Source organism: Balaenoptera borealis (assembly GCF_965194805.1).
Source record: "Balaenoptera borealis genome assembly, chromosome: 5".
NCBI lineage: Eukaryota > Metazoa > Chordata > Mammalia > Artiodactyla > Balaenopteridae > Balaenoptera > Balaenoptera borealis.
Genome location: NC_138862.1, coordinates 24,559,031 through 24,578,122, shown reverse-complemented (window position 1 = coordinate 24,578,122; position 19,092 = coordinate 24,559,031).

Below are 19,092 nucleotides of genomic sequence, written 5' to 3'. Positions count from 1 at the left end.
ATGTTTAGGGCAACTTTGATGCCGAAAATTAAATCTAAGTCATCATGTGTTCAACAAATAGTTAACAGTTTACCTCTCCAAATGTGATGCAGGATTTCTTCTATGAAATCAATTAAACTCTGATAGCATGGAGATGGGAAAGGATTTATGGAAATCAGAATATATTCATTTGAGATATAAAGAAAATGCAAACGTTTAACAGGCATCTTGACCTTGGACTTGCCAGCTTCCAGAAATGTGAAAAATAAGGCTCTGTTGTTTAAGCAACCCAGTCTTTATAGCCTCTAGTTATAGCAGCCTGAACTAAGAGAATTCTAGATGCCGTTTTCAAGCTATCCGAAATGTGCCAAACATCTTATGGACAGCAGATGACATTTGTTTTCTGGTTTTTGTTTTTAATTTAAAATTAGCTCCCTAGTCATATGAACACTGCATCTTTTTCCTTATAGTAATTATAAAACACTTAATTTTCTATAATTAAATCCTAAGGGATTAATATCCAAGGAGAGAATTAGACCACACTCTGTGGTTTAATTTTTTTTCTCTTCACCAATATAAACTTAGAACCCTTGATAATTTCATTATTTTCTGCTTAATCTTCAACCGGTATGCTATTGACATTTCGATAATAATATCTCTCTGTGTTACACTGTTCTAAGCATTTCAGAAAATTTAACTTCCCTGGATCCCATTTGCAAAACATCAGTAGTGCACTTTCTGTTTCCAGGGACTTAGACAAAAAAAAAAAAAATCCCTCCATTTTTCCAACATATTTCTCCCTCCCTGTGTCCTCAACTCCATTCTTTACATCTCCATCTTTATTCCTTTCCTGCCCCTAGGTTCTTCAGAACCACTTTTTTTTTTCTTTTTAGATTCCATGTATATGTGTTAGCATATGTATTTGTTTTTCTGACTTACTTCACTCTGTATGACAGTCTCTAGGTCCATCCACCTCATTACAAATAACTCAGTTTCATTTTTTTTATGGCTGAGTAATATTCCATTGTGTATATGTGCCACATATTCTTTATCCATTCATCTGCCAATGGACACTTAGGTTGCTTCCATGTCCAGGCTATTGTAAATAGAGCTGCAATGAACATTTTGGTACATGACTCTTTTTGAATTATGGTTTTCTCAGGGTGTATGCCCAGTAGTGGGATTGCTGGGTCACATGGTAGTTCTATTTTTAGTTTTTTAAGGAACCTCCATACTGTTCTCCATAATGGTTGTATCAATTTACATTCCCACGAACAGTGCAAGAGGGTTCCCTTTTCTCCAAACCCTCTCCAGCATTTACTGTTTGTAGATTTTTTGATGATGGCCATTCTGACTGGTGTGAGGTGCTACCTCATTGTAGTTTTGATTTGCATTTCTCTAATAATTAGTGATATTGAGCATCCTTTCATGTGTTTGTTGGCAATCTGTATATCTTCTTTGGAGAAATGTCTATTTAGGTCTACTGCGATTTTTGGATTGGGTTGTTTGTTTTTTTAGTATTGAGCTGCATGAGCTGCTTGTATATTTTGGAGATTAATCCTTTGTTAGTTACTTCATTTGCAAATATTTTCTCCCATCCTGAGGGTTGTCTTTTCATCTTGTTTATGGTTTCCTTTGCTGTGCAAAAGCTTTGAAGTTTCATTAGGTCCCATTTCTTTATTTTTGTTTATTTTTGTTTTTATTTCCATTTCTCTAGGAGGTGGGTCAAAAAGGATCTTGCTGTTATTTATGTCATAAAGTGTTCTGCCTATGTTTTCCTCTAAGAGTTTTATAGTGTCTGGCCTTACATTTAGGTCTTTAATCCATTTTGAGTTTATTTTTGTGTATGGTGTTAGGGAGTGTTCTAATTTCATTCTTCTACATGTAGCTGTCCAGTTTTCCCAGCACCACTTATTGAAGAGGCTCTCTTTTCTCCATTGTATATTCTTGCCTCCTTTATCAAAGATAAGGTGACCATATGTGCGTGGGTTTATCTCTGGGCTTTCTGTCCTGTTCCATTTCATCTCTATTTCTCTTTTTTTGCCAGTACCATACTGTCTTGATTAGTGTAGCTTTGTAGTATAGTCTGAAGTCAGGGAAGCTGATTCCTCCAGCTCCGTTTTTCTTTTTCAAGATTGCTTTGGCTATTCGGGGTCTTTGGTGTTTCCATACAAATTGTGCAATTTTTTGTTCTAGTTCTGTGCAAAATGCCACTGGTAGTTTGATAGGGATTGCATTGAATCTGTAGATTGCTTTTGGTAGTATACTCATTTTCACAGTATTGATTCTTCCCTTCCTAGAACATGGCATATCTCTCCATCTGTTTGTATCATCTTTAATTTCTTTCATCAGTGTCTTATAGTTTTCTGCATACAGGTCTTTTGTCTCCTTAGGTAGCTTTATTCCTAGGTATTTTATTCTTTTTGTTGCAACAGTAAATGGGAGTGTTTCCTTAATTTCTCTTTCAGAATTTTCATAATTAGTGTATAAGAATGCAAGAGATTTCTGTGCATTTATTTTGTATCCTGCTAATTTACCAAATTCATTCATTAGCTCTAGCAGTTTTCTCATAGCATCTTTAGGAGTCTGTATGTATAGTATCATGTCATCTGCAAACAGTGACAGTTTTACCCCTTCTTTTCTGATTTGGATTCCGTTTATTTCTGTTTCTTCTCTGATTGCCATAGCTAAAATTTCCACAACTATGTTGAATTATAGTGGTGAGAGTGGGCAAACTTGTCTTGTTCCTGATCTTAGAGGAAATGGTTTCCGTTTTTCATCATTAAGTATGATGTTTGCTGTGGGTTTGTCTTATATGGCCTTATTATGTTGAGGTAAGTTCCCTCTGTGCCCACTTCCTGGAGAGTTTCGATCTTAACTGGGTGTTGAGTTTTGTTAAAAGCTTTTTCTGCATCTATTGAGATGATCATATGGTTTTTCTCCTTCAGTTTTTTAATGTGGTTTATCACATTGATTGATTGGCATATACTGAAGAATTCTTGCATACCTGGGTTAAACCCCAACTGATCATGGTGTGTGAACCTTTTAATGTGCTGTTGGATTCTGTTTGCTAGTATTTTGTTGAGGATTTTTGCATCTATGTTCATCAGTGATATTGGCCTGTAGTTTTCTTTCTTTGTGACATCTCTGTCTGGTTTTGGTATCAGGGTGATGGTGGCCTCATAGCATGAGTTTAGGAGTGTTCCTCTGTCTGCTACATTTTGGAAGAGTTTCAGAAGGATAGGTGTTATCTCTGCTGTAAATGTTTGATAGAATTCACCTGTGAATCCATCTGGTCCTGTGCGTTTGTTTGTTGGAAGATTTTTAATCACAGTTTTCAATTTCAGTGCTTGTGATTGGTCTGTTTATATTTTCTATTTCTTCCTGGTTCAGTCTCGGAAGGTTGTGCTTTTCTATGAATTTGTCCATTTCTTCCAGGTTGTCCATTTTATTGGCATATAGTTGCTTGTAGTAATCTCTCATGATCCTTTGTATTTCTGCAGTGTCAGTTGTTACTTCTCCGTTTTCAGTTCTAATTCTATTGATTTGAGTCTTCTCCCTTATTTTCTTGATTAGTCTGGCTAATGGTTTATCAATTTTTTTCATTTTCTCAAAGAAAGAACCAGCTTTTAGTTTTATTGATGTTTGCTATTGTTTCCTTCATTTCTTTTTCATTTATTTCTGATCTGATATTTATGATGTCTTTCCAGCTGCTAACTTTGGGGGTTTTTTGTACTTCTTTCTCTAATTTCTTTAGGTGTAAGGTGAGGTTGTTTATTTGAGGTGTTTCTTGTTTCTTGAGGTAGGATTGTATTGCTATAAACTTCCCTCTTAGAACTGTTTTTGCTACATCCCATAGGTTTTGGGCCATCCTGCTTTCATTGTCATTTGTTTCTAGTTATTTTTTTGATTTCCTCTTTGATTTCTTCATTGATCTCTTGGTTATTTAGTATCATATTATTTAGCCTCCATGTATTTGTATTTTTTACAGTTTTTTGCATGTAATTGATATCTAGTCTCATAGTATTGTGGTCTGAAAAGATACTTGGTATGATTTCAATTTTCTTAAGTTTACCAAGGCGTGATTTGTGACCCAAGATATGATCTATCCTGGAGAATGTTCCATTAGTACTTGAGAAGAAAGTGTATTCTATGCTTTTGGGATGGAATGCTCTATAATTATCAATTAAGTCCATCTGGTTTAATGTATCATTTAAAGCTTCTGTTTCCTTATTTATTTTCATTTTGTTTCAGCTGTCCATTGGTGAAAGTGGGGTGTTAAAGTCCCCTACTATTATTGTGTTACTGTCAATTTCCCATTTTATGGCTGTTAGCATTTGACTTATGTATTGAGGTGCTCCTATGTTGAGCACATAAATATTTACAGTTGTGACATCTTCTTCTTGGATTGATCCCTTGATCATTATGTACTGTCCTTTGTCTCTTGTAATAGTCTTCTTTTAAAGTCTATTTTGTCTGATATGAGAATTGCTACTCCAGCTTTGTTTTGATTTCCATTTGCATGGAATATCTTTCTCCATCCTCTCACTTTCAGTCTGTATGTGTCCCTAAGTCTGAACTGGGCTCTTATAGACAGCATATATACAGGTCTTGTTTTTGTATCCATTCAGCCAGTCTATGGCTTTTGGCTGGAGCATTTAATCCTTTTACATTTAAGGTAATTATCGATATGTATGTTCCTATTACCATTTTCTTAATTGTTTTGGGTTTGTTATTGTAGGTCTTTTCCTTCTCTTGTGTTCCCTGCCTAGAGAAGTTCCTTTAGCATTTGTTGTAAAGCTGCTTTGGTGGTGCTGAATTCTCTTAACTTTTGCTTGTCTGTAAAAGTTTTAATTTCTCCATTGACTCTGAATGAGATCCTTGCTGGGTAGAGTAATCTTGGTTGTAGGTTTTTCCCTTTCATCACTTTAAATATGTCCTGCCACTCCCTTCTGGCCTGCAGAGTTTCTGCTGAAAGATCAGCTGTTAACCTTATGGGGATTCCCTTGTATGTTATTTGTTGCTTTTCCCTTGCTGCTTTTAATATTTTTTCTTTGTATTTAATTTTTGATAGTTTAATTAATACGTGTCTTGGCGTGTTTCTCCTTGCATTTATCCTGTATGGGACTCTCTGCCCTTCCTGGACTTGATTGACTATTTCCTTTCCCATATTAGGGAAGTTTTCAACTATAATCTCTTCAAATATTTTCTCAGTCCCTTTCTTTTTCTCTTCTTCTTCTGGGACCCTTGTAATTCGAATATTGGTGTGTTTAATGTTGTCCCAGAGGTCTCTGAGACTGTCCTCAATTCTTTTCATTCTTTTTTCTTTATTGTGCTCTGCAGTAATTTCCACTACTTTATCTTCCAGGTCACTTATCCATTCTTCTGCCTCAGTTGTTCTGCTATTGATTCCTTCTAGAGAATTTTTAATTTCATTTTTTGTGTTGTTCATCATTGTTTGCTCTTAATTCTTCTAGGTCCTTGTTAACCATTTCTTGTATTTTCTCCTTTGTATTCCCAAGATTTTGGGTCATCTCTACTGTCATTACTCAGAATTATTTTTCAGGTAGACTGCCTATTTCATCTTCATTTGTTTGGTCTGGTGGGTTTTTTCCTTGCTCCTTCATCAGCTGCGTATTTCTCTTGTCTTCTCATTTGCTTTACTTACTGTGTTTGGGGTCTCCTTTTCACAGGCTGCAGGTTCGTAGTTCCCATTGTTTTTGTGTCTGCCCCCAGTGGGTAAGGCTGATTCAGTGGGTTATGTAGTCTTCCTGGTGGAGGTGACTGGTGCTTGTGTTCTGGTGGATGAGGCTGAATCTTGTCTTTCTGATGGACAGGACCACGTCCGGTGGTGTGTTTTGGGGTGTCTGTGAACTTATTATGATTTTAGGCAGCCTCTCTGCTAATGGGTGGAGTTGTGTTCCTGTTTTGCTAGTTGTTTGGCATGGGGTGCCCAGCACTGTAGCTTGCTGGTCGTTGAGTGGACCTGGTCTTATCATTGAGATGGAGATCTCAAGGAGAGCTCTCACCCATTGATATTATGTGGGGCCAGGAGGTCTCTGGTGTTCCAGTGTCCTGGACTCGGCTCTCCCACCTCAGAGACTCAGGCCTGACAACCTGCCGGAGCACCAAGGCCCTGTCAGCCACACGGTTCAGAAGAAAAGGGAGAAAAAATAGAAAGAAAAAAAATAATAAAGTTTTTAAAATAAAAATATTTTTTAAATTATTAAAATAAAAAAAATTTTAAATACAAAAAATTTTAAAAAAAGAAGAGAGCAAACAAACCAATAAAGAAAGCCACCAATGATAATAAGCCCTAAAAACTAAACTAATATAACCATATAAATCAGAAACTAGTTAGTCGCACACAGCAAACCCCAAGTCTACAGTTGCTCCCAAAGTCCACCACCTCAATATTGGTTTGATTCATTGTCTATTCAGGTATTCCGCAGATGCAGGTACATCAGGTTGATTGTGGAGATTTAATCCGCTGCTCCTGAGGCTGCTGGGAGAAATTTCCCTTTCTCTTCCTTGTTCGCACAGCTCCTGGGGTTATACTTTGGATTTGGCCCTGCCTCTGCATGTGGGTCGCCCTCTGGTGTCTCTTCTTCGCCCAGACAGGACGGAGTTAAAGGAGCAGCTGATTAGGGGGCTCTGGCTCACTCAGGCCGGGGGGGAGGGATGGGTACGGAATGTGGCGCGAGCCTGTGGCGGCAGAGACAGGTGTGATGTTGCAACAGCCTGAGGCACGCCGTGTGTTCTCCCGGGGAAGTTGTCCCTGGATCACAGGACCCTGGCAGTGGTGGACTACACAGGCTCCCGGGAGGGGAGGTGTGGATAGTGACCTGTGCTTGCACACAGGCTTACTGGTGGCTGCAGCAGCATGCTTAGCATTTCATGCCCATCTCTGGTGTCCACGCTGATAGCCACAGCTCACGCCCATCTCTGGAGCTCATTTAGGTGGTTCTCTGTATACCCTCTCCTCGTGCACCCCGAAAGAATTGTCTCTTGCCTCTTAGGCAGTTCCAGGCTTTTTCCCAGACTTCCTCCCAGCTAGCTTTTGCTCAGTAGCCCCCTTCAGCCTGTGTTCATGCAGCCAACCCCAGTCCTCTCCCTGGGGTCTGACCTCCAAAGCCCGAACCTCAGCTCCCAGCTCCCCCCGCCCCAGTGGTTGAGCAGACAAGCCTCTCAGGCTGGTGAGTGCTGGTTAGCACCGATCCTCTGTGCAGGTATCTCTCCACTTTGCCCTCTGCACCCCTGTTGCTGTGCTCTCCTCTGTGACTCCAAAGCTTCTGTGCCCCCCGCCCCTGTCCCTGCCAGTGAAGGGGCTTCCTAGTGTGTGGAAACTTTTCCTCCTTCACAACGCCCTCCCAGAGGTGCAGGTCCCATCCCTATTCTTTTGTCTCTCATTTTTCTTTTTTCTTTTGCCCTACCCAGGTATGTGGGGAGTTTCTTGCCTTTGGGGAATTCTGAGGTCTTCTGCCAGCGTTTACTAGGTGTTGTGTAGGAGTTGTTCCACCTGTAGATGTATTTTTGATGTATTTGTGGGGAGGAAGTTGATCTCCACGACTTACTCTTCTGCCATCTTGAAGGTCCATCCCTAAAGTTATTTTATATTGCGAATAGTTTCTTTTGACAAATGAGAATGTGTCTGAATAACTGTTCATTGTCTCATAGATTTTCTGACATGAGGAATATATCTTTACACATTTTAGAGACCTGAAAATGTTGGCTAGCACAAAATTCTAAGTATGACTTATATGCAGCACACACACACACACACACACACACACAAATGATCTAGTTCATTCCATAAATAAAATTCACATAAACTTTAATTATTATTGTGAGTCCTCTTAGGTAATAACTTTCAAGAGTACAGGTAATACAAGTATCAAGAAATAGATCCTATATTGTGTTCAAAATATGTCATTTTATTGGTTTCATAGTATGTTAATAAAAATTCATGTAGGGTTTTATTTTTTTGCATCATGTAGTGTTATATACATATATCTCAGGTCCATTAACAGATATGCAACCTGAAAAACAAGCAAATTTTTTCTTTTCTTTTTTGACATATGACTAACTGGGAGGATTAAAAAGAGAGAACAATATGTTTGTATGTTTTTTTTAATCAAGTGTGGGAATAGCTTACACAGATCTGAATTAATTACAACCCCTGAGGTAATATCAAGCTAGGTAACAATAGCAAACCAATTCAGGTGACTCATAGTCCTTGACAACTGTAATAAAGTATACCAAAAATAAGCTCTATAGAGAAATAGTTAAGCCTAAGAAAATAGTTTCTGTTGTATCTTCAATAAAAGAATTGTACCACAGAGCCTTTACTCATTGTGATTAAAATGTAATGTTTTATGTTATGTGTATGGACAATTTAAAGGAGCAATTTAATTAAATGTCTGGAATTTGAGAGAAAGTATCTGTGCGTGTAAAGCAAAATGGAAACTGTAAGTAACAAGGAAGAAAATGCTTTCTAACAATTATTTTTAATTAACTGAGTGTAAATCAAGCAAGTTTTTGGAAACCTATCTATTTGTCACAGGTACAATTAGATTACAGATATTTTCAGACTAATCGTCAGGTGTTGACAAACAAGTTTTCAAAAGCATAATAGTCTTGAAGGCCATGATCAACCAAAGAATAATAATATAAAAGTCAGGAAGAGACACTGAGAGTCCTTGCAGTGTGGGACTTTTGATGACATATTTGAGATAATGTAAGTAAAATTCTTGTGGAATGACAAGATCAGAATGGAGATGAGAGCCTGAATGCATACTTTGAAAGAGGTAATTGTAGTAGGTTATTCCATTCCCTCAAATAAACAAGCAGATGAGAATTCTATTTCTGCAGAAGTTATCTTAGCTGTCAGAGACATTACCTTTCCAAAAGTGAGACAGACTCTGTTAGACTTTGTAGTAGTACAGAGCTATGGTGACTGGACAAATAATAACCTTTTATTTCCCCAAGTGTTTTGTAAAATGTATAGGTAGCATTGCATGAATTATAAACAAATTTATATTAATTTCCTAGATTTAATGCCTAACCTCAGAACTGAAAATATGAGAGCTTGATTTTTAAAGTAAAAATTGAAAATAAAATTAATCCATTGTTTGGAGACTTTCAGTATGTTTAAGAAAATAGGACATTTGATTTTATTTTCTTACATATACATGACAGTTTATTATTTTAAAAATTTACAGGAATGATTTTTAGGAAAATTGTTTTATTTTGCCAAGACAAAATATAGAATCAGTCTTATCAGAAACAGATACAGGGTTAGGAGAAGTAAAATAATCACACCACGTGAGAGGATTATAAATAGGTATAATTCTTCTAGAAATCCTTTGACAGAATATCTCAAGATTCTATAAGATCTTCGTATTTATAGACCCACCGTTTCTACTTCTAGGAATCTAGCTAAAAGAAATAAGCCTCAGTATGCAAAGTTTTATACAGAATAATGTTCACTGCAGAGTTAATAATGATCATGGAAATAAATAAAAAGAATGTAATCTAGATTTTAAATATATCTGACAGTTTAAGTAATTATATGAAATCCATTAAAATGAACATCAGACAGTAGTTGAAACTGTATTTACGATAACATAGAATCGTTTGCAAAATAACTTATTTTCTTTTGCTCAGTTAAAGAGCAAGACATACATTTGCACGCAGTGTAACACTAATCCTAATTGTGAAAATAACCTAGGCTTTGAATAGAAAATGGCAGGAAATTTATTAATTTACAGTATCACCAGTGGTTTATGTGAGCAATAATTCCATCATATTCTTTCCAATACTTATCGTTTTAAGAGTTAAATTTTGCTAATGTGAAGGTTAAAAATATTATATCATTAATGTCTATATTTGTATCTACCTAGCAGAGAATTTGAAAATAATTTTATCTCTTATAAGCTATTTGTATTAGTTTTCTAGAGCTGCAATAATAAAATTCCACAGACTAGGTGGCTTAACCATCAGAAATTTATTTGCTCATAGTTCTAGAGGCTAGAAGTCTGAGATCAAGGTGTAGGCAGGTTTGGCTTCTTCTGAGGCCTCTCAGCTTGGTTGGCAGATGACTGCCTTCTCCTGTGTTCTCATGTGGTCATTCCTTTGTGTGCACATGCCCCTGGCATCTCTCTCTCTGTATGTTTCATCCCCTCCTCTTATAAGGACACCAGTCAGGTTGGATTAGGGCCCACCCTAATGGCCTCACTTTAACTTCATTACCTCTTTAAGGGCCCCATCTCCAAATACAGTCACCTTCTGAGGTACTGGAGGGGTCAGGATTTCAATATATGAATTTTAGCAAAACATAGTTCAACTTGTAATACCACTGGTGTTTTTCTCTTCTGAGACTGAAGAAGAAATTTTCTATATTCTCTACTTTTTTATTTGTCTTCTCAATGATTTTGCCTAAAACATTTGTTAAAAATCATTTCACCAATTTTTGATTTGCATAGAATTTCCTATGCAGAATATAAGCACATCATTGTTTCATCTCTCAGTTCTTCTCACAGAGCACTGTTCTTTCCAGTAATTTTATAATCTGCATGAGAGAGGCAGAGCAGTAAATAAAAGTGTGATATCTGGAATTAGACTGCCTGGGTTTGGATATAGTTTTCCCACTTACAATCTAAGTAACTTTGTTCAAGTCCCTAATATTGGCTATTTCTTCATTTCTAAAAAGCGAAAACCTCATAGACTCTGTCAGAATTAAATGAGTATATGCAAAGCACTTAGTTCCTAACCCACATTAAACACTCAATTCATGTTAGTGTTGATGGTGATGATGATGATGATTTTTATTGTGAGGAGTCCACTGTCAGTAAAGCAGAAGAGGGAATACTGTTTCTTTGTTAGAGACTGAATCATATTTCTGAAGAAAAGCCCCAGCAACCAAGAAATTGTATGCTTTTTAGCATAAGAGCAATATATCTATGAACATATTTTATCTTTTTGCATTTCCACAATCACCAAACATAAAAATTGAGATATAATTCAAAAGAACACTATATTGCGTACATTAAATCTTTAGATAATATATAGAACCAAAAACTATCCAATTCAATGCCCTGTTAAATGTAAAATGATAAAATGTTAGGATTATCCAGGCATTAAATGTTGTCGTTGACTATCACTAACCCAGTTTTATTAGAGATTTTAAAATATTGTCTCTCTTGGTACTTTTGACTTCTTAGTATACCCTGAGTGTCTCCTCCACCAGCTCATGCTTTTCTTCACTAATTCTTCGTAGAGTTGGTCTGCTGGTCTTATGAACAACATACAACAAACCACTTTTCTTTACTTTTGTTATTGTCACTGCTAACACAAGTGTGTGTACACACACATCTTGCTAAGATCTTGCTAAGAAGGAGGATCTTGTCTGACACTTTCAAACAGTGACTAACATTTAAGACTGGCTCCTTTATAAAGCTCGACTATCACTACATGAGAATCATACAAAAAGAGACAGTGTGACCCTTTGAAATGTGAAATATTAAAAAAAACCCCGAAGAAGCAACATAATATTAATGAAAAAATCATACATATTTCTTTAAGAAAGCAGCAAATGCGGGCAACTGTATCAGACTTTGCAGTCAAAATTGACATTAAACATTTTAGCTCTACAAATTTGGGAAAATGACCTCCTCTCTCTCAGGCCCTGTTCTAGCCTGTAAGACTAAAGGAATGTTAACTGCCTCTCAAGACAATACTTGGCACATAGTTTTTAAAAAATGAATTTTCTTTCTAACCTCTAATTCTTCAGGATGTCAGTGAATCCAAAATGGTTCTCTAGAACTGTGAATTTGAAATTGATTCACAGTCTATGAACATATTTCTTTTGTTGCCATGTGATCCAGCCCAAGACTTTGCAAGCCCCCAAAATGTATCCTGAGCTCTGCTGCAGGCACTTTCCATGCCTTTGTGCTCAGGAGGTGAGCAGCAAATATACCCATCAAAACCTTACTCCTCAGCTAGTTAACTCACTGTGGCATGGTCAACCTATACCAATGGCACAGGGCTACAAAAATCTGTCATCTTCTACTTCACTGCAGCAGAACATCTCTTTTCACTTTTAACTGAATTTACAAAACAGAACAAAGGGGGAAAATTAACAAAAATATATTCCCCAACCACTTTAATCTCTGAAAATGGCTATCTGCAACAAATCCTCTAATCACAGAGAACAATTAAATTAGAATATCCCTTTCCAGTTGGGATGGAATTGGGCAACTGATGTCCCAATAGCCTGATTTTCATGATGGCTCCAGAATAAAGTTTATATTTTGGCTGGAATAAACTTTATGTTTTACAGTCAGCAGAATAATGACTGCCTATTGGTGAACCAGTTTTTTGAGAGTCTGTTATTGAAGAACTTAAGAATTGAATAGTGTGAAACAATTAATGTCAGAAATGAAAAAAAACATTGTCTAAAGAGGAGGTAATATCCTATATCAGATTTTATAGGGATGGAAGGAGAATTTAGATTGAGAATAGGAACTGAACTTGGCTATCAGAAATTTATAGTAGAATGGAGAAAAATTACAGAACTCTATAGTATATGAGTAAATTGAAATATTAGGATGTTTCAAATGGAAATACCATATTTTATGAAACAAATTTAATGAAATATTAAGTTGATAATATTTTTATGTTTTGTAATAGAAGTAAATATTTTGTTTTATACTTTGCTAAAACAAATATAGAAAATATTACTCAGGAGTGCTAAGTATTTTCCATTCCCCTCTCCATAGAACCCTCCTGACCTCCAAGAATTGCATGCAGGATTTTTGTGCCCTCTGGCCTCTAGGTGGCTTTGGCCAATGAGAGGAACTCATGATTAGAGGGTGCTGCAGATTGAATTGTGTCCCCACAAAATTCATATGTAGAAAATTCACTCCCGGTGTCTCAGAATGTGACTGTGTTTGAAGATAGGGCATTTAAAAGAGGTAAATAACTAGAAATGAGGCCCTCATAGTGGGACCTAATGCAATCTGACTGGTGTCCTTATAAGAAAAGGAAATTAGAACACGCAGGGAGAGACACCAGGGATGTACATGCACGGACAAAAAGGTCATGTAAAGCCAAGGAGAAGTCTCAGAAGAAACCAAATCTGCCAACACTTTGATCTCAGACTTCTAAGCCCCCAGAACTATGAGAAAATAAAATTCTGTTGTTAAGCCACCCAAGTCTGAGGTATTTTGTCATGTGGCCCTAGCAGACTAATACAGAGAGCAAAAGATTTTTTTCTTCATACTCCCCTTGATTCTCCCTCCATGAAGGCTGTAGTTGACAGTGGCTGAATATCAAAGGCACAGCTTCTTTTGGGCAGCCCTCTCCCATAGACACAGCTCTTTTTGGACCATTTCCCTTTAGGTTCATGAAAGGCAATACTGTCTGTTATCTTCTGTGGGTTTCTCTGAACTGCATCTAAGACTTTAAATTGTCTCTACCTTAAACTCTCTCCAGTCAACTCTTTGGAACATGTGCTGTTTTTTACCATAGCCCTGAGATATATACCGGACAACAAAGATGCCTATTAATGAAAGAAATAAATTATATGTTTTCACGGCATAGTGTTATGTTAAGATATGACTTGGATTTATTATGTATTACATATTTCATTATGTATATCATTTATGCATTATTTATTATATTTTATATACTATAGATTGTATCTTACAAGTAATGTATATTTTACATTATATCACAGTCATTGGCAAATACACTTACATTTTTGAGATGTTATGTCAGATGACCAGGGTTTTTTAAAAGGTATATTTTTTTCTGTATGGCAGAGCAATACTTTCATATACTTAAGGAGCTATTCAGTTAAATAAATAGATTTCCATATTCTACGAGTTCTCTAACAAAATTTATTTATGATACGGAGTTTCAAAAAAGATATCAGATATAATGGAACAGACTACATGGAATGATAAAGTCTCCTTAATCATCTCTGATAGGTTCAGGAAAATGTACAATTTTGTATATTATCCAGGTTTTTCTTACTGCTAAATTAAAAGGTAGCAATTTTCTCTTGCAACTTTCTACCTCTAAATGGAAGTGGGACTTTTATTGGTTTTCTTTGATTCCATTTCAAACCCAACTTGTAGAAATATGACTCAATTGGTGTCTGAACATGAACCCACCCTTGGTCCTCCTCTTTAGGAGTCTGTATCTCCATTTACTCTGCTTAATCCTTCTGAGTAATTGGGGTGGGTATAGGGAAAAGAGTTTTTGCTTTTCCTAGATTTAATATGATTACTATTTATACTTGTATGGACCACCTACCTTATGCTAAGTACTGTGCTAAGTTCTGAAGAAAATGTGGGGAACAGAAAAACATACAAGTCCTTGGGCTCATGGAGAAAATAGCCATCAAACAAATTTTCACGAGTCATATAAAATTACATATTCAGGTGGATGTTGGAGGGAGAGGAAGCAAATAGGCTTTGTTCATGATACTAATGGTCAATGCTACAGGTTCAAAGAGAATTTTCTCAGATGGGAATACGTAGGGTTGGTGACATGCAGAAGTCTTGTCAGACAGTATTTGAAATTTGGAGGTTGTACTCAGGTAGACATTGCCAAGTGCCGTGCTTGCGTAGAGAGGTGAAAGGAGCAGACCCTGACAGGCTTTCATGTTCACGAGAAACTAAAGCACTAGGTTAGTTACTGGTACAGATACGCAAGCTAGCAACTAGAAGACTGGTGACAGGAGGTGAGGAAATAGAACTTAGTTGGCTCTCTGAGTTGCAGATTAAGGAACCCAAGTATGAGCGTAGAAGCTGAATTAGGGCTGGACTGAGGCTGCTGGGACAGAGCACTGAGTGTCTGCTTTTCCACTGTATCTCATTTTAGGGCTACTGGTCACCCCTGGAATCCTGTGTCCGAAGTCAGGGTAGTAGAAGGGAAGATGCAATAATGACCTACCTGAGAAGAGGAAATATGGGTGGTTTTAGTGTTTACAGCTTCAAGCCTCAAATGGACTAGGAACTGAGAGAGGCCTGAACTTGGCAGATAAAGAAGCCAGCGCACACAGAGGGGGAGTGGCAAAGACTGAGGCTTGAAAAATGACACTAGGTCCTGATATGTGTTAAGATGTTGTGGAACACAGAAATCATCCTCTGAAGGTCATTCTCATTCTCCAGCAATCATCATTCAGCTGGGAACCATCCCTTATTTGAAAGATTCACAAAATTCATGACAAAGGCCTTCAGTCTCCTAGGAATGTTTACATTTTGTAGCAGTATTTTAAAAAGAATGTGCTTATACTCGTTTAGTTTGACCAATTGTGTTTAGTAGTCAAAACAAACAATCAAACAAAAAACACTACATGATTTCTGAGCAGCACTGCCTGGTATCCTGCTGATGGTAGCTTTAATAGTAGATTGCACTTGTTTTTAGATATAAGTTTATGGACATAGATTGCACATTGATATTGTTTACTTTGATTTTACATTGCTGCAAGTTTACAAATCCTAGAAACAAATCATTTCTGGAAAATACAGGAAACCACATTTTGTGTTATGTCACTGTTGGGCATGATACTGAATAAAGAATGACAGCAATGCATTTGGGAGGTTGCTTTCAGCATATCAAATCATCATCTTATTGACTGTCCAGGAACAGTTATTTGATGTTTTCCTTAGGGTGTCTTAATAATTTCTAGTGGTTCATAAACCATATAAATTAGGTTTCAAAATAATTAAACATGTACTGTGCAAAGTTTGCCTTCCTACTGTCAGGTATCACATTCTAAACTGTAACAAATCAAATCATGTCACAAAAAATATGAATCTACCTATAAATAATATATGAAAAAAGTAATAAATAATAAATACCATCTTATAGTATCTCAAGTTAATGCCAAGTTCAGTTTATTCCGTGAAATTTGTAATTTATGTTTCAGTAAAAATCACTCTTTCCCAGATATTTTATAAAAGTCGATCTGTCAAATCCTGTGTGGGTTAGAGCTCAGCCAGGCTCCATAAAATGAAAACAAAGTTAAACAACTTCACAAGAGACAGAAGTGGCCTTTTAAGATTCACAGGAGTTGTGCCTTCCTGTCTAATCTGAGCAGCCATCATGGCGAGATCGATGCGCTTTGGCTGAGAAGTGTTTCATAAGGCGGCTGTCTGCTCAGTGGTACCAGAATGGAGCTATCTGTCTTCATTGTACTCCATTAAAATGCCTCTCAGATCTGTCAGGCAAATGTCTACATACCTACTTTATAAATTATTACCAGCGACAGTTAAATATTTCAGAACTTGTTTGGGACTGTCACTCACCTTATAACCTTTAATTTACACACACTTAGGATTTGAAGAATTTTAAGTTCAAGGATTACTTAGAACTATTTTATATTCCTTCTTTACATGAGTTTCCTCTGTTGATAGTGATCCATTAAGTTTGCAGTTTACTGAGGTAGATCAAAAAAGAGAATGTGAATTATTCACAAACACTTCCTTTGAGAATTAAGTAGATAGAACTTCATATCAATATGAACAGAAGAATGAAATCTTATTTGTACCCTTTCAATACAAAGTAATTCTGAACTAAAAAGAATGCATTCAAACTAACTGTGAAGAATTCACTAATGAAGCTAGAGTTTTCTTCGTTGTAAGGTTTATAACTACAAATCAATTTCTTTAATAGAAATGAGCTATTATTTTAAATAATAGCTACAAATTTCCTCTTGAATGAGCTTTTGAAGCTTGTATCTTTCAAGGCATTTGTACATTTTACCAAAATTTTAAAACTCATTGGCATAATAGTATTCATATTTTGTTATCATCCTTTTAATTTCTGTAGGATCTGTAATTATGTCACCTCTCTCATTCCTAATGTTGTTATTATTAATTTGTATCTTCTGTTTTTCTTGATCAGTCTGGGTAAATGTTTATCAATTTTATTGGCCTTCTGAAAGAACCAGCTTTAATTTTATTGATTTTTATGTATCATTTTTGTCTTTTAATTAATTTTGTTTTGATATTCTTTTCTATCTTCTGCTATTTAGAGTTAAATTTGCTCTTTTTTTTTCTAGCTTCTTAGAGGGTAAGCTGAGATAATTGATTTGTACCTTTTTATTCTTTTCTAATATTGATATTCATTGTTATAAATTTTCCTCAAAACACTGCTTTAACTGCATACCACTAACCAATATGTAGATAGATAGATAAATTATATTTATTGAGACTTGTTTTCTGGAACATAATGTCTGTTGGTATATGTTCTGTATGCATTCATTTAAAAAGAATGTATATTTTGATGTAGTTGTTTTAGTTGATAATAGTGTGCATTTCTACCATCTTGGTATTTGTTTTCTATTTGTGTCATCTGTTTCTTGTTCTTTCTTTCATATTTTTCTGAGGAATAAAAATGTCACTGCAGAATTCTTTACCCAGCAAAAATATCTTTCAAAAATGAAAGTGGTATAAAGACTTTATAAAGACTTAACATCAGTAAGTCTTAAGTCTTAAATATTTAAATATTTATAAAGACTTTATCACACATATAATGGTTAAAATAATTCGTCACCTGAATAGCAACATCAGAAGAAATGATAAGGAAAAGATTCAGGTAGGAAAATGATACTAAATGAACTACCAAAATTGGTGAACATATAAGTATATATAAAATATTTTTTCTTATTTTTATCTATTTAAAAGGTCACTGAATGTTTAAAGCAAAAATAATGACAATATATTGTTGAGGAACCCCCCCCCCCAAATTGTCTTGCGCAGAGAACAAGATATCATAACTTTATTAGTCAAATAAGACCTTTCCTATTTCACTTCTATCTCCACTTCCAAAACACTCTGGATCACTTTCCTTATTCATAAATGTTTAAAAATCTATGAAAACTACCTGCAATTTGAGTGACAAGAAAGAAACAAAATGCATATAAACAGTGATTGATGGGAAATTTTAAGTTGTTTTGGATACATCCTATCAAGTATAACCAGTACAACACAATTATTTTTTAGGCATCGGATTGTTTTTATAAAGATATATGACAGAGTATTAAAATAATTATTAGTGAGATGAGGCATGAAGCATTAGTTTTTCTATTTTACTTTATATGTTTGTGTATTGTTTGCTTATTTTTTAAAAGTTGTCACTGTTATAATAATAATGAGGTATTTCCAATTTGAAAAAAAATTCTAGTTTTTAACTTATTCTGCTATTTTTTGATGAAGATATAAAACCTATTGTGTGAATGGGTCTCTTATTCATCTGTTGATTGACTAAAGCGGTGGTTCTCAAACTTCAGTGTACATGAGAATCTGGAGAATTTCTTAAAGCAAACATTGCCATATCCCGATTCGCGTACGTCTTGGATGGGACCTGAACACTTGCAATTCTAAAAAGCCATCCAATAATGCTGATGCTGATCTGGGAATCATACTTTAGAAACAGTAGGTTAGAGTATGCATTGAGTATTTTCTTTGTCAAGAAAAGTTCAAAGGTGGTGATGAGTTGTGTACATTTAAGCGTATCTCAATTTTGTTATCATACAAGTACCATAACTTGGCTGAACATACCAATTTTGAAACATATCTCCTGTCAGTATTCTTTTCACATATTTTATTTAGGAGATGTCTGTTGTTTTAGCTTCTCTGCATATTTTCACTCTTCCTCTGCTATAAGCCCCCCGGTTTTCCGTGAGTAAGCATTCCTTGCTGATTCTCACTCTAGGTGCTATGGATGAGTTAGTCCCACCCTCAGACTCCAGGAAAAAAAGTCTGCCCCAGGCCAACCCAGCTAGGAGTGTGCCATCAAACCAATTGTGTTTGGTTCATGGTTTTAAAAATGATCCAATCCAGATACATCAAAGTAGTGAAAAATAAGTCCAGGACTTCCCAAGGTTTCTTCTAAAGATACTGAAAATGCAAGATGTGATCCAAATGGTGTTCTCATCCATCTTTTACCATTTAGAGAGAGATCACTGAGAATGGAACCACCACAAAAGAAAGCAGGGTAGGAAAAAAGAGAGAAAGTCTTGTGTATACTTGCGTGCACACCTCAGATCCTCAGATGCAGCAGCATTAAAACGCTTTACTTTTCCCCAGGAATTTTTAA